General features: G+C 52.2%; 1 pseudogene; it reads left to right on the top strand.

Moving 5' to 3' along the window:
- The first annotated feature begins 258 nt into the window (after nucleotides 1-258).
- The window catches only part of LOC146201090 (uncharacterized), a 53,471-nt pseudogene continuing 36,773 nt past the window's right edge, over nucleotides 259-16,956 (top strand).

Below are 16,956 nucleotides of genomic sequence, written 5' to 3'. Positions count from 1 at the left end.
GGATCGACATCGAAGTCAAACATCGCAGAAGATATAATTGGGCTGCGCCGTCTCCACCCCTTCAGTGGGCATGGGAGCAGTGACACGATGTGGTTCACCAATGTCTTTTGTTTTTTCATCGTTCAGTTTCCTGTCCTCTGCACTGGCAGCGTTGCTTCGGATCCAGTTCTCTGCCGCAACGGAATCCCATAAGCGCTTTTTGACTGCAGTGCGCCGGCCTCAAGCGACAAATGTTCAAGCGGCCCATGGGATGCTTTCATGACGCAGTTGGTCACCGCTTCGAAAAATGGTTACCCCGGATCGACATCAAAGTCAACCATCGCAGAAGATATAATTGGGCTGCGCCGTCTCCACCCCTTCAGTGGGCATGGGAGCAGCGACACGATGTGGTTCACCAATGTCTTTTGTTTTTTCATCCTTCAGTTTCCTGTCCTCTGCACTGGCAGCGTTGCTTCGGATCCAGTTCTGTGCCACAACGGAATCCCATCAGCGCTTTTTGACGGCAGTGCGCCGGCCTCTAGCGACAGATGTTCTAGCGGCCCATGGAATGCTTTCATGACGCAGTTGATCACCGCTTCGAAAGATGTTTACCCCGGATCGACACCGAAGTCAACCATCGCAGAAGATATAAATGGGCTGCACCATCGCCACCTCTTCAGTGGGTTGGGAGCAGCGACACGATGTGGTTCACCAACGTCTTTCATTTTTTAAACCTTCAGTTTCCTGTCCCCTGCACTGGCAGCGTCGCTTCGGATCCAGATCTGTGCCACGATGGAATCCCATCAGCGCTTTTTGACGGAAGTGTGCCGGCGACAAGCGACAAATGCTCTAGCGGCCCATGAAATGCTTTCATGACGCAGTTGATCACTGCTTCGCAAGATGTTTACCCCGGATCGACATCGAAGTCAACCATCGGAGAAGATATAAATGGACTGCACCGTCGTCACCCCTTCAGTGGGCATGGGAGCAGCGACACGATGTGGTTCACCAATGTCTTTCGTTTTTTTCATCCTTCAGTTTCCTGTCCTCTGCACTTGCAGCGTCGCTTCGGATCCAGATCTGTGCCACGACGAAATACCATCAGCGCTTTGCGCCGGCGACAAGCGGCAAATGCTCTACCGGCCCATGGAATGCTTTCATGACGCAGTTGATCACTGCTTCGCAAGTGTTTTACCCCGGATCGACATCGAAGTCAACCATCGCAGAAGATATAAATGGGCTGTACCATCGCCACCGCTTCAGTGGGCATGGGAGCAGCGACACGATGTGGTTCACCAATGTCTTTCGTTCTTTCATCCTACAGTTTCCTGTCCTCTGCACTGGCAGCGTCCCTTCGGATCCAGATCTGTGCTACGACGGAATCCCATCAGCGCTTTTTGACGAAAGTGTGCCGGCGACAAGCGACAAATGCTCTAGCGGCCCATGAAATGCTTTCATGACGCAGTTGATCACTGCTTCGCAAGATGTTTACCCCGGATCGACATGGAAGTCAACCATCGCAGAAGATATAAATGGGTTGCACCATCGCCTCCCCTTCAGTGGGCATGGGAGCAGCGACACGATGTGGTTCACCAATGTCTTTCGTTTTTTCAACCTTCAGTTTCCTGTCCTCTGCACTGGCAGCGTCGCTTCAGATCCAGATCTGTGCCACGACGGAATCCCATCAGCGCTTTTTGACGGAAGTGTGCCGGCGACAAGCGACAAATGCTCTAGCGGCCCATGGAATGCTTTCATGACGCAGTTGATCACTGCTTCGCAAGATGTTTACCCCGGACGACATCGAAGTCAACCATCGCAGAAGATATAAATGGGCTGCACCGTCGTCACCCCTTCAGTGGGCATGGGAGCAGCGACACGATGTGGTTCACCAATGCCTTTCGTTTTTTCCTCCTTCAGTTTCGTGTCCTCTGCACTGGCAGCGTCGCTTCGGATCCAGATCTGTGCCACGACGGAATTCCATCAGCGCCTTTTGACGGAAATGTGCCGGCGACAAGCGACAAATGCTCTAGCGGCCCATGGAATGCTTTCATGACGCAGTTGATCTCTGCTTCGCAAGATGTTTGCCCCGGATCGACATCGAAGTGAACCATCACAGAAGATATAAATGGGCTGCACCGTCGTCTCCCCTTCTGTGGGCATGGGAGCAGCGACACGATGTGGTTCACTAATGTCTTTCGTTTTTTCATCATTCAGTTTCCTGTCCTCTGCTCTGGCAATGTCGCTTCGGATCCAGTTCTGTGCCACGACGGAATCCCATCAGCGCTTTTTGACGGAAGTGTGCCGGCGACAACCGACAAATCCTCTAGCGGCCAATGCAATTCTTTAATGAAGCAGTTGATCACCGCTTCGCAAGATCTTTACCCCGGATCGACATGGAAGTCAACCATCGCAGAAGATATAAATGGGTTGAGCCATCGCCACCCCTTCAGTGGGCATGGGAGCAGCGACACGATGTGGTTCACCAATGCCTTTCGTTTTTTCATCCTTCAGTTTCGTGTCCTCTGCACTGGCAGCGTCGCTTCGGATCCAGATCTGTGCCACGACGGAATCCCATCAGCGCTTTTTGACGGAAATGTGCCGGCGACAAGCGACAAATGCTCTAGCGGCCCATGTAATGCTTTCATGACGCAGTTGATCTCTGCTTCGCAAGATGTTTACCCCGGATCAACATCGAAGTAAACCATCACAGAAGATATAAATGGGCTGCACCGTCGTCTCCCCTTCAGTGGGCATGGGAGCAGCGACACGATGTGGTTCACTAATGTCTTTCGTTTTTTCATCATTCAGTTTCCTGTCCTCTGCACTGGCAGCGTCGCTTCGGATCCAGATCTGTGCCACGACGGAATCCCATCAGCGCTTTTTGACGGAAGTGTGCCGGCGACAAGCGACAAATGCTCTAGCGGCCCATGGAATGCTTTCATGGCGCAGTTGATCACTGCTTCGCAACATGTTTAAACCGGATCGACATCGAAGTCAACCATCACAGAAGATATAAATGGGCTGCACCATCGCCACCCCTCTAGTGGGCATGGGAGCAGCGACACGATGTGGTTCACCAATGCCTTTCGTTTTTTCATCCTTCAGTTTCCTGTCCTCTGCACTGGCAGCGTCGCTTCGGATCCAGATCTGTGCCACGACGGATTCCCATCATCGCATTTTGACGGAAGTGTGCCGGCGACAAGCGACAAATGCTCTAGCGGCCCATGGAATGCTTTCATGACGCAGTTGATCACTGCTTCGCAAGATGTTTACCCCGGATCGACATCGACGTCAACCATCACAGAAGATATAAATGGGCTGCACCGTCGTCTCCCCTTCAGTGGGCATGGGAGCAGCGACACGATGAGGTTCACTAATGTCTTTCGTTTTTTCATCATTCAGTTTCCTGTCCTCTGCACTGGCAGTGTCACTTCGGATCCAGTTCTGTGCCACGACGGAATCCCATCAGCGCTTTTTGACGGAAGTGTGCCGGCGACAAGCGACAAATGCTCTAGCGGCCCATGGAATGCTTTCATGACGCAGTTGATCACTGCTTCGCAACATGTTTAAACCGGATCGACATCGAAGTCAACCATCGCAGAAGATATAAATAGGCTGCACCATCGCCACCCCTTCAGTGGGCACGGGAGCAGCGACACGATGTGGTTCACCGATGTCTTTAGTTTTTTCATCCTTCAGTTTCCTGTCCTCTGCACTGGCAGCGTCGCTTCGGATCCAGTTCTGTGCCACGACGGAATCCCATCAGCGCTTTTTGACGGAAGTGTGCCGGCGACAAGCGACAAATGCTCTAGCGGCCCATGGAATGCTTTCATGAAGCAGTTGATCACCGCTTCGCAAGATGTTTACCCCGGATCGACATGGAAGTCAACCATAGCAGAAGATATAAATTGGCTGCACCATCGCCACCCCTTCAGTGGGCATGGGAGCAGCGACACGATGTGGTTCACTAATGTCTTTCGTTTTTTCATCATTCAGTTTCCTGTCCTCTGCACTGGCAGCGTCGCTTTGGATCCAGATCTGTGCCACGACGGAATCCCATCAGCGCTTTTTGACGGAAGTGTGCCGGCAACAAGCGACAAATGCTCTAGCGGCCCATGGAATGCTTTCATGACGCAGTTGATCGCTGCTTCGCAAGATGTTTACCCCGGACCGACATCGAAGTCAACCATCACAGAAGATATAAATGGGCTGCACCGTCGTCTCCCCTTCAGTGAGCATGGGAGCAGCGACACGATGTGGTTCACTAATGTCTTTTGTTTTTTCATCATTCAGTTTCCTGTCCTCTGCACTGGCAGCGTCGCTTCGGATCCAGATCTGTGCCACGACGGAATCCCATCAGCGTTTTTTGACGGAAGTGTGCCGGCGACAAGCGACAAATGCTCTAGCGGCCCATGGAATGCTTTCATGAAGCAGTTGATCACCGCTTCGCAAGATGTTTACCCCGGATCGACATGGAAGTCAACCATCGCAGAAGATATAAATGGGTTGCACCATCGCCACCCCTTCAGTGGGCATGGGAGCAGCGACACGATGTGGTTCACCAATGTCTTTCGTTTTTTCAACCTTCAGTTTCCTGTCCTCTGCAATGGCAGCGTCGCTTCGGATCCAGATCTATGCCACAACGGAATCCCATCAGCGCTCTTTGACGGAAGTGTGTCGGCGACAAGCGACAAATGCTATAGCGGCCCATGGAAAGCTTTCATGACGCAGTTGATCACTGCTTCGCAAGATGTTTACCCTGGATCGACATCGAAGTCAACCATCGCAGAAGATATAAATGGGCTGCACCGTCGTCACCCCTTCAGTGGGCATGGGAGCAGCGACACGATGTGGTTCACCAATGCCTTTCGTTTTTTCATCCTTCAGTTTCGTGTCCTCTGCACTGGCAGCGTCGCTTCGGATCCAGATCTGTGCCACGACGGAATCCCATCAGCGCTTTTTGACGGAAATGTGCCGGCGACAAGCGACAAATGCTCTAGCGGCCCATGTAATGCTTTCATGACGCAGTTGATCTCTGCTTCGCAAGATGTTTACCCCGGATCAACATCGAAGTAAACCATCACAGAAGATATAAATGGGCTGCACCGTCGTCTCCCCTTCAGTGGGCATGGGAGCAGCTACACGATGTGGTTCACTAATGTCTTTCGTTTTTTCATCATTCAGTTTCCTGTCCTCTGCACTGGCAGCGTCGCTTCGGATCCAGATCTGTGCCACGACGGAATCCCATCAGCGCTTTTTGACGGAAGTGTGCCGGCGACAAGCGACAAATGCTCTAGCGGCCCATGGAATGCTTTCATGGCGCAGTTGATCACTGCTTCGCAACATGTTTAAACCGGATCGACATCGAAGTCAACCATCACAGAAGATATAAATGGGCTGCACCATCGCCACCCCTCTAGTGGGCATGGGAGCAGCGACACGATGTGGTTCACCAATGCCTTTCGTTTTTTCATCCTTCAGTTTCCTGTCCTCTGCACTGGCAGCGTCGCTTCGGATCCAGATCTGTGCCACGACGGATTCCCATCATCGCATTTTGACGGAAGTGTGCCGGCGACAAGCGACAAATGCTCTAGCGGCCCATGAAATGCTTTCATGACGCAGTTGATCACTGCTTCGCAAGATGTTTACCCCGGATCGACATCGACGTCAACCATCACAGAAGATATAAATGGGCTGCACCGTCGTCTCCCCTTCAGTGGGCATGGGAGCAGCGACACGATGAGGTTCACTAATGTCTTTCGTTTTTTCATCATTCAGTTTCCTGTCCTCTGCACTGGCAGTGTCGCTTCGGATCCAGTTCTGTGCCACGACGGAATCCCATCAGCGCTTTTTGACGGAAGTGTGCCGGCGACAAGCGACAAATGCTCTAGCGGCCCATGGAATGCTTTCATGACGCAGTTGATCACTGCTTCGCAACATGTTTAAACCGGATCGACATCGAAGTCAACCATCGCAGAAGATATAAATGGGCTGCACCATCGCCACCCCTTCAGTGGGCACGGGAGCAGCGACACGATGTGGTTCACCAATGTCTTTAGTTTTTTCATCCTTCAGTTTCCTGTCCTCTGCACTGGCAGCGTCGCTTCGGATCCAGTTCTGTGCCACGACGGAATCCCATCAGCGCTTTTTGACGGAAGTGTGCCGGCGACAAGCGACAAATGCTCTAGCGGCCCATGGAATGCTTTCATGAAGCAGTTGATCACCGCTTCGCAAGATGTTTACCCCGGATCGACATGGAAGTCAACCATAGCAGAAGATATAAATTGGCTGCACCATCGCCACCCCTTCAGTGGGCATGGGAGCAGCGACACGATGTGGTTCACTAATGTCTTTCGTTTTTTCATCATTCAGTTTCCTGTCCTCTGCACTGGCAGCGTCGCTTTGGATCCAGATCTGTGCCACGACGGAATCCCATCAGCGCTTTTTGACGGAAGTGTGCCGGCAACAAGCGACAAATGCTCTAGCGGCCCATGAAATGCTTTCATGACGCAGTTGATCACTGCTTCGCAAGATGTTTACCCCGGATCGACATCGACGTCAACCATCACAGAAGATATAAATGGGCTGCACCGTCGTCTCCCCTTCAGTGGGCATGGGAGCAGCGACACGATGAGGTTCACTAATGTCTTTCGTTTTTTCATCATTCAGTTTCCTGTCCTCTGCACTGGCAGTGTCGCTTCGGATCCAGTTCTGTGCCACGACGGAATCCCATCAGCGCTTTTTGACGGAAGTGTGCCGGCGACAAGCGACAAATGCTCTAGCGGCCCATGGAAAGCTTTCATGACGCAGTTGATCACTGCTTCGCAAGATGTTTACCCTGGATCGACATCGAAGTCAACCATCGCAGAAGATATAAATGGGCTGCACCGTCGTCACCCCTTCAGTGGGCATGGGAGCAGCGACACGATGTGGTTCACCAATGCCTTTCGTTTTTTCATCCTTCAGTTTCGTGTCCTCTGCACTGGCAGCGTCGCTTCGGATCCAGATGTGTGCCACTACGGAATCCCATCAGCGCTTTTTGACGGAAATGTGCCGGCGACAAGCGACAAATGCTCTAGCGGCCCATATAATGCTTTCATGACGCAGTTGATCACTGCTTCGCAAGATGTTTACCCCGGATCGACATCGAAGTCAACCATCACAGAAGATATAAATGGGTTGCACCATCGCCACCCCTCTAGTGGGCATGGGAGCAGCGACACGATGTGGTTCACCAATGCCTTTCGTTTTTTCATCCTTAAGTTTCCTGTCCTCTGCACTGGCAGCGTCGCTTCGGATCCAGATCTGTGCCACGACGGAATCCCATCAGCGCTTTTTGACGGAAGTGTGCCGGCGACAAGCGACAAATGCTCTAGCGGCCCGTGGAATGCTTTCATGACGCAGTTGATCACTGCTTCGCAAGATGTTTACCCCGGATCGACATCGAAGTCAACCATTAGAGAAGATATAAATGGGCTGCACCGTCGTCTCCCCTTCAGTGGGCATGGGAGCAGCGACACGATGTGGTTCTCAAATGTCTTTCGTTTTTTCATCATTCAGTTTCCTGTCCTCTGCACTGGCAGCGTCGCTTCGGATCCAGTTCTGTGCCACGACGGAATCCCATCAGCGCTTTTTGACGGAAGTGTGCCGGCGACAAGCGACAAATGCTCTAGCGGCCCATGGAATGCTTTCATGACGCAGTTGATCACTGCTTCGCAACATGTTTAAACCGGATCGATATCGAAGTCAACCATCGCAGAAGATATAAATGGGCTGCACCATCGCCACCCCTTCAGTGGGCATGGGAGCAGCGACACGATGTGGTTCACCAATGTCTTTAGTTTTTTTCATTCTTCAGTTTCCTGTCCTCTGCACTGGCAGCGTCGCTTCGGATCCAGTTCTGTGCCACGACGGAATCCCATCAGCGCTTTTTGACGGAAGTGTGCCGGCGACAAGCGACAAATGCTCTAGCGGCCCATGGAATGCTTTCATGACGCAGTTGATCACCGCTTCGAAAGATGTTTACCCCGGATCGACATCGAAGTCAACCATCGCAGAAGATATAATTGGGCTGCGCCGTCTCCACCCCTTCAGTGGGTGAGGGAGCAGCGACACGATGTGGTTCACCAATGTCTTTTGTTTTTTCATACTTCAGTTTCCTGTTCTCTGCACTGGCAGCGTTGCTTCGGATCCAGTTCTGTGCCACAACGGAATCCCATCAGCGCTTTTTGACGGCAGTGCGCCGGCCTCTAGCGACAGATGTTCTACGGCCCATGGAATGCTTTCATGACGCAGTTGATCACCGCTTCGAAAGATGTTTACCCCGGATCGACACCGAAGTCAACCATCGCAGAAGATATAAATGGGCTGCACCATCGCCACCTCTTCAGTGGGTTGGGAGCAGCGACACGATGTGGTTCACCAACGTCTTTCAATTTTTAAACCTTCAGTTTCCTGTCCCCTGCACTGGCAGCGTCGCTTCGGATCCAGATCTGTGCCACGATGGAATCCCATCAGCGCTTTTTGACGGAAGTGTGCCGGCGACAAGCGACAAATGCTCTAGCGGCCCATGAAATGCTTTCATGACGCAGTTGATCACTGCTTCGCAAGATGTTTACCCCGGATCGACATCGAAGTCAACCATCGGAGAAGATATAAATGGGCTGCACCGTCGTCACCCCTTCAGTGGGCATGGGAGCAGCGACATGATGTGGTTCACCAATGTCTTTCGTTTTTTCAACCTTCAGTTTCCTGTCCTCTGCACTGGCAGCGTCGCTTCAGATCCAGATCTGTGCCACGACGGAATCCCATCAGCGCTTTTTGACGGAAGTGTGCCGGCGACAAGCGACAAATGCTCTAGCGGCCCATGGAATGCTTTCATGACGCAGTTGATCACTGCTTCGCAAGATGTTTACCCCGGATCGACATCGAAGTCAACCATCGCAGAAGATATAAATGGGCTGCACCGTCGTCACCCCTTCAGTGGGCATGGGAGCAGCGACACGATGTGGTTCACCAACGCCTTTCGTTTTTTCATCCTTCAGTTTCGTGTCCTCTGCACTGGCAGCGTCGCTTCGGATCCAGATCTGTGCCACGACGGAATCCCATCAGCGCCTTTTGACGGAAATGTGCCGGCGACAAGCGACAAATGCTCTAGCGGCCCATGGAATGCTTTCATGACGCAGTTGATCTCTGCTTCGCAAGATGTTTACCCCGGATCGACATCGAAGTGAACCATCACAGAAGATATAAATGGGCTGCACCGTCGTCTCCCCTTCAGTGGGCATGGGAGCAGCGACACGATGTGGTTTACTAATGTCTTTCGTTTTTTCATCATTCAGTTTCCTGTCCTCTGCACTGGCAGCGTTGCTTCGGATCCAGTTCTCTGCCGCAACGGAATCCCATAAGCGCTTTTTGATTGCAGTGCGCCGGCCTCAAGCGACAAATGTTCTAGCGGCCCATGGGATGCTTTCATGACGCAGTTGATCACCGCTTCGAAAGATGTTTACCCCGGATCGACATCAAAGTCAACCATCGCAGAAGATATAATTGGGCTGCGCCGTCTCCACCCCTTCAGTGGGCATGGGAGCAGCGACACGATGTGGTTCACCAATGTCTTTTGTATTTTCATCCTTCAGTTTCCTGTCCTCTGCACTGGCAGCGTTGCTTCGGATCCAGTTCTGTGCCACAACGGAATCCTATAATCCCATAAGCACTTTTTGACGGCAGTGCGCCGGCCTCAAGCGACAAATGTGCTAGCGGCCCATGGAATGCTTTCATGACGCAGTTGATCACCGCTTCGAAAGATGTTTACCCCGGATCGACATCGAAGTCAACCATCGCAGAAGATATAATTGGGCTGCGCCGTCTCCACCCCTTCAGTGGGTGAGGGAGCAGCGACACGATTTTTTTCACCAATGTCTTTTGTTTTTTCGTACTTCAGTTTCCTGTTCTCTGCACTGGCAGCGTTGCTTCGGATCCAGTTCTGTGCCACAACGGAATCCCATCAGCGCTTTTTGACGGCAGTGCGCCGGCCTCTAGCGACAGATGTTCTGCGGCCCATGGAATGCTTTCATGACGCAGTTGATCACCGCTTCGAAAGATGTTTACCCCGGATCGACACCGAAGTCAACCATCGCAGAAGATATAAATGGGCTGCACCATCGCCACCTCTTCAGTGGGTTGGGAGCAGCGACACGATGTGGTTCACCAACGTCTTTCATTTTTTAAACCTTCAGTTTCCTGTCCCCCGCACTGGCAGCGTCGCTTCGGATCCAGATCTGTGCCACGATGCAATCCCCTCAGCGCTTTTTGACGGAAGTGTGCCGGCGACAAGCGACAAATGCTCTAGCGGCCCATGAAATGCTTTCATGACGCAGTTGATCACTGCTTCGCAAGATGTTTACCCCGGATCGACATCGAAGTCAACCATCGGAGAAGATATAAATGGGCTGCACCGTCGTCACCCCTTCAGTGGGCATGGGAGCAGCGACACGATGTGGTTCACCAATGCCTTTCGTTTTTTCATCCTTCAGTTTCGTGTCCTCTGCACTGGCAGCGTCGCTTCGGATCCAGATCTGTGCCACGACGGAATCCCATCAGCGCCTTTTGACGGAAATGTGCCGGCGACAAGCGACAAATGCTCTAGCGGCCCATGGAATGCTTTCATGACGCAGTTGATCTCTGCTTCGCAAGATGTTTACCCCGGATCGACATCGAAGTGAACCATCACAGAAGATATAAATGGGCTGCACCGTCGTCTCCCCTTCAGTGGGCATGGGAGCAGCGACACGATGTGGTTCACCAATGTCTTTCGTTCTTTCATCCTACAGTTTCCTGTCCTCTGCACTGGCAGCGTCGCTTCGGATCCAGATCTGTGCCACGACGGAATCCCATCAGCGCTTTTTGACGGAAGTGTGCCGGCGACAAACGACAAATGCTCTAGCGGCCCATGGAATGCTTTCATGACGCAGATGATCCCTGCTTCGCAAGATGTTTACCCCGGATCGACATCGATGTCAACCATCACAGAAGATACAAATGGGCTGCACCATCGCCACCCCTCTAGTGGGCATGGGAGCAGCGACCCGATGTGGTTCACCAATGTCTTTCGTTTTTTCATCCTTCAGTTTCCTGTCCTCTGCACTGGCAGCGTCGCTTCGGATCCAGATCTGTGCCACGACGGAATCCCATCACCGCCTTTTGACGGAAATGTGCCGGCGACAAGCGACAAATGCTCTAGAGGCCCATGGAATGCTTTCATGACGCAGTTGATCTCTGCTTCGCAAGATGTTTACCCCGGATCGACATCGAAGTCAAACATCGCAGAAGATATAATTGGGCTGCGCCGTCTCCACCCCTTCAGTGGGCATGGGAGCAGCGACACGATGTGGTTCACCAATGTCTTTTGTTTTTTCATCCTTCAGTTTCCTGTCCTCTGCACTGGCAGCGTTGCTTCGGATCCAGTTCTCTGCCGCAACGGAATCCCATAAGCGCTTTTTGATTGCAGTGCGCCGGCCTCAAGCGACAAATGTTCTAGCGGCCCATGGGATGCTTTCATGACGCAGTTGATCACCGCTTCGAAAGATGTTTACCCCGGATCGACATCAAAGTCAACCATCGCAGAAGATATAATTGGGCTGCGCCGTCTCCACCCCTTCAGTGGGCATGGGAGCAGCGACACGATGTGGTTCACCAATGTCTTTTGTATTTTCATCCTTCAGTTTCCTGTCCTCTGCACTGGCAGCGTTGCTTCGGATCCAGTTCTGTGCCACAACGGAATCCCATCAGCGCTTTTTGACGGAAGTGTGCCGGCGACAAGCGACAAATGCTCTAGCGGCCCATGGAATGCTTTCATGACGCAGTTGATCACCGCTTCGAAAGATGTTTACCCCGGATCGACATCGAAGTCAACCATCGCAGAAGATATAATTGGGCTGCGCCGTCTCCACCCCTTCAGTGGGTGAGGGAGCAGCGACACGATGTGGTTCACCAATGTCTTTCGTTTTTTCATCATTCAGTTTCCTGTCCTCTGCACTGGCAGTGTCGCTTCGGATCCAGTTCTGTGCCACGACGGAATCCCATCAGCGCTTTTTGACGGAAGTGTGCCGGCGACAACCGACAAATGCTCTAGCGGCCCATGGAATTCTTTAATGAAGCAGTTGATCACCGCTTCGCAAGATGTTTACCCCGGATCGACATGGAAGTCAACCATCGCAGAAGATATAAATGGGTTGCACCATCGCCACCCCTTCAGTGGGCATGGGAGCAGCGACACGATGTGGTTCACCAATGCCTTTCGTTTTTTCATCCTTCAGTTTCGTGTCCTCTGCACTGGCAGCGTCGCTTCGGATCCAGATCTGTGCCACGACGGAATCCCATCAGCGCTTTTTGACGGAAATGTGCCGGCGACAAGCGACAAATGCTCTAGCGGCCCATGTAATGCTTTCATGACGCAGTTGATCTCTGCTTTGCAAGATGTTTATCCCGGACCGACATCGAAGTCAACCATCACAGAAGATATAAATGGGCTGCACTGTCGTCTCCCCTTCAGTGAGCATGGGAGCAGCGACACGATGTGGTTCACTAATGTCTTTCGTTTTTTCATCATTCAGTTTCCTGTCCTCTGCACTGGCAGCGTCGCTTCGGATCCAGATCTGTGCCACGACGGAATCCCATCAGCGTTTTTTGAAGGAAGTGTGCCGGCGACAAGCGACAAATGCTCTAGCGGCCCATGGAATGCTTTCATGAAGCAGTTGATCACCGCTTCGCAAGATGTTTACCCCGGATCGACATGGAAGACAACCATCGCAGAAGATATAAATGGGCTTCACCCTCGCCACCCCTTCAGTGGGCATGGGAGCAGCGACACGATGTGGTTCACCAATGCCTTTCGTTTTTTCATCCTTCAGTTTCCTGTCCTCTGCACTGGCAGCGTCGTTTCGGATCCAGATCTGTGCCACGGCGGAATCCCATCAGCGCTTTTTGACGGAAGTTTGCCGGCGACAAGCGACAAATGCTCTAGCGGCCCATGGAATGCTTTCATGACGCAGTTGATCTCTGCTTCGCAAGATGTTTACCCCGGATCGACATCGAAGTCAACCATCGCAGAAGATATAAATGGGCTGCACCGTCGTCACCCCTTCAGTGGGCATGGGAGCAGCGACCCGATGTGGTTCACCAATGTCTTTCGTTTTTTCATCCTTCAGTTTCCTGTCCTCTGCACTGGCAGCGTCGCTTCGGATCCAGATCTGTGCCGCAACGGAATCCCATAAGCGCTTTTTGACTGCAGTGCGCCGGCCTCAAGCGACAAATGTTCTAGCGGCCCATGGGATGCTTTCATGACGCAGTTGGTCACCGCTTCGAAAGATGTTTACCCCGGATCGACATCAAAGTCAACCATCGCAGAAGATATAATTGGGCTGCGCCGTCTCCACCCCTTCAGTGGGCATGGGAGCAGCGACACGATGTGGTTCACCAATGTCTTTTGTTTTTTCATCCTTCAGTTTCCTGTCCTCTGCACTGGCAGCGTTGCTTCGGATCCAGTTCTGTGCCACAACGGAATCCTATAATCCCATGAGCGCTTTTTGACGGCAGTGCGCCGGCCTCAAGCGACAAATGTGCTAGCGGCCCATGGAATGCTTTCATGACGCAGTTGATCACCGCTTCGAAAGATGTTTACCCCGGATCGACATCGAAGTCAACCATCGCAGAAGATATAATTGGGCTGCGCCGTCTCCACCCCTTCAGTGGGTGAGGGAGCAGCGACACGATGTGGTTCACCAATGTCTTTTGTTTTTTCATACTTCAGTTTCCTGTTCTCTGCACTGGCAGCGTCGCTTCGGATCCAGATCTGTGCCACAACGGAATCCCATCAGCGCTTTTTGACGGCAGTGCGCCGGCCTCTAGCGACAGATGTTCTAGCGGCCCATGGAATGCTTTCATGACGCAGTTGATCACCGCTTCGAAAGATGTTTACCCCGGATCGACACCGAAGTCAACCATCGCAGAAGATATAAATGGGCTGCACCATCGCCACCTCTTCAGTGGGTTGGGAGCAGCGACACGATGTGGTTCACCAACGTCTTTCATTTTTTAAACCTTCAGTTTCCTGTCCCCTGCACTGGCAGCGTCGCTTCGGATCCAGATCTGTGCCACGATGGAATCCCATCAGCGCTTTTTGACGGAAGTGTGCCGGCGACAAGCGACAAATGCTCTAGCGGCCCATGAAATGCTTTCATGACGCAGTTGATCACTGCTTCGCAAGATGTTTACCCCGGATCGACATCGAAGTCAACCATCGGAGAAGATATAAATGGACTGCACCGTCGTCACCCCTTCAGTGGGCATGGGAGCAGCGACACGATGTGGTTCACCAATGTCTTTCGTTTTTTTCATCCTTCAGTTTCCTGTCCTCTGCACTTGCAGCGTCGCTTCGGATCCAGATCTGTGCCACGACGGAATACCATCAGCGCTTTGCGCCGGCGACAAGCGGCAAATGCTCTACCGGCCCATGGAATGCTTTCATGACGCAGTTGATCACTGCTTCGCAAGTTGTTTACCCCGGATCGACATCGAAGTCAACCATCGCAGAAGATATAAATGGGCTGTACCATCGCCACCGCTTCAGTGAGCATGGGAGCAGCGACACGATGTGGTTCACCAATGTCTTTCGTTCTTTCATCCTACAGTTTCCTGTCCTCTGCACTGGCAGCGTCCCTTCGGATCCAGATCTGTGCTACGACGGAATCCCATCAGCGCTTTTTGACGAAAGTGTGCCGGCGACAAGCGACAAATGCTCTAGTGGCCCATGAAATGCTTTCATGACGCAGTTGATCACTGCTTCGCAAGATGTTTACCCCGGATCGACATGGAAGTCAACCATCGCAGAAGATATAAATGGGTTGCACCATCGCCACCCCTTCAGTGGGCATGGGAGCAGCGACACGATGTGGTTCACCAATGTCTTTCGTTTTTTCAACCTTCAGTTTCCTGTCCTCTGCACTGGCAGCGTCGCTTCAGATCCAGATCTGTGCCACGACGGAATCCCATCAGCGCTTTTTGACGGAAGTGTGCCGGCGACAAGCGACAAATGCTCTAGCGGCCCATGGAATGCTTTCATGACGCAGTTGATCACTGCTTCGCAAGATGTTTACCCCGGACGACATCGAAGTCAACCATCGCAGAAGATATAAATGGGCTGCACCGTCGTCTCCCCTTCAGTGGGCATGGGAGCAGCGACACGATGTGGTTTACTAATGTCTTTCGTTTTTTCATCATTCAGTTTCCTGTCCTCTGCACTGGCAGCGTCGCTTCGGATCCAGATCTGTGCCACGACGGAATCCCATCAGCGCTTTTTGACGGAAGTGTGCCGGCGACAAGCGACAAATGCTCTAGCGGCCCATGGAATGCTTTCATGACGCAGTTGATCACTGCTTCGCAAGATGTTTACCCCGGATCGACATCGAAGTCAACCATCACAGAAGATACAAATGGGCTGCACCATCGCCACCCCTCTAGTGGGCATGGGAGCAGCGACACGATGTGGTTCACCAATGCCTTTCCTTTTTTCATCTTTCAGTTTCCTGTCCTCTGCACTGGCAGCGTCGCTTCGGATGCAGATCTGTGCCACGACGGAATCCCATCAGCGCTTTTTGACGGAAGTGTGCCGGCGACAAGCGACAAATGCTCTAGCGGCCCATGGAATGCTTTCATGACGCAGTTGATCACTGCTTCGCAAGATGTTTACCCCGGATCGGCATCGAAGTCAACCATCGGAGAAAATATAAATGGGCTGCACCGTCGTCTCCCCTTCTGTGGGCATGGGAGCAGCGACACGATGTGGTTCACTAATGTCTTTCGTTTTTTCATCATTCAGTTTCCTGTCCTCTGCTCTGGCAATGTCGCTTCGGATCCAGTTCTGTGCCACGACGGAATCCCATCAGCGCTTTTTGACGGAAGTGTGCCGGCGACAACCGACAAATCCTCTAGCGGCCAATGGAATTCTTTAATGAAGCAGTTGATCACCGCTTCGCAAGATCTTTACCCCGGATCGACATGGAAGTCAACCATCGCAGAAGATATAAATGGGTTGCGCCATCGCCACCCCTTCAGTGGGCATGGGAGCAGCGACACGATGTGGTTCACCAATGCCTTTCGTTTTTTCATCATTCAGTTTCGTGTCCTCTGCACTGGCAGCGTCGCTTCGGATCCAGATCTGTGCCACGACGGAATCCCATCAGCGCTTTTTGACGGAAATGTGCCGGCGACGAGCGACAAATGCTCTAGCGGCCCATGTAATGCTTTCATGACGCAGTTGATCTCTGCTTCGCAAGATGTTTACCCCGGATCAACATCGAAGTAAACCATCACAGAAGATATAAATGGGCTGCACCGTCGTCTCCCCTTCAGTGGGCATGGGAGCAGCGACACGATGTGGTTCACTAATGTCTTTCGTTTTTTCATCATTCAGTTTCCTGTCCTCTGCACTGGCAGCGTCGCTTCGGATGCAGATCTGTGCCACGACGGAATCCCATCAGCGCTTTTTGACGGAAGTGTGCCGGCGACAAGCGACAAATGCTCTAGCGGCCCATGGAATGCTTTCATGACGCAGTTGATCACTGCTTCGCAAGAAGTTTACCCCGGATCGACATCGAAGTCAACCATCACAGAAGATATAAATGGGCTGCACCGTCGTCTCCCCTTCTGTGGGCATGGGAGCAGCGACACGATGTGGTTCACTGATGTCTTTCGTTTTTTCATCATTCAGTTTCCTGTCCTCTGCACTGGCAGTGTCGCTTCGGATCCAGTTCTGTGCCACGACGGAATCCCATCAGCGCTTTTTGACGGAAGTGTGCCGGCGACAACCGACAAATGCTCTAGCGGCCCATGGAATTCATTAATGAAGCAGTTGATCACCGCTTCGCAAGATGTTTACCCCGGATCGACATGGAAGTCAACCATCGCAGAAGATATAAA

This window comes from Amblyomma maculatum, chromosome 2 (genome assembly GCF_055883805.1).
Source record: "Amblyomma maculatum isolate TAMU_Amacu chromosome 2, ASM5588380v1, whole genome shotgun sequence".
In the NCBI taxonomy this organism is placed as follows: domain Eukaryota; kingdom Metazoa; phylum Arthropoda; class Arachnida; order Ixodida; family Ixodidae; genus Amblyomma; species Amblyomma maculatum.
Note: the sequence above shows the minus strand (reverse complement) of the source record. Positions and strands in the feature narration are given on the sequence as shown.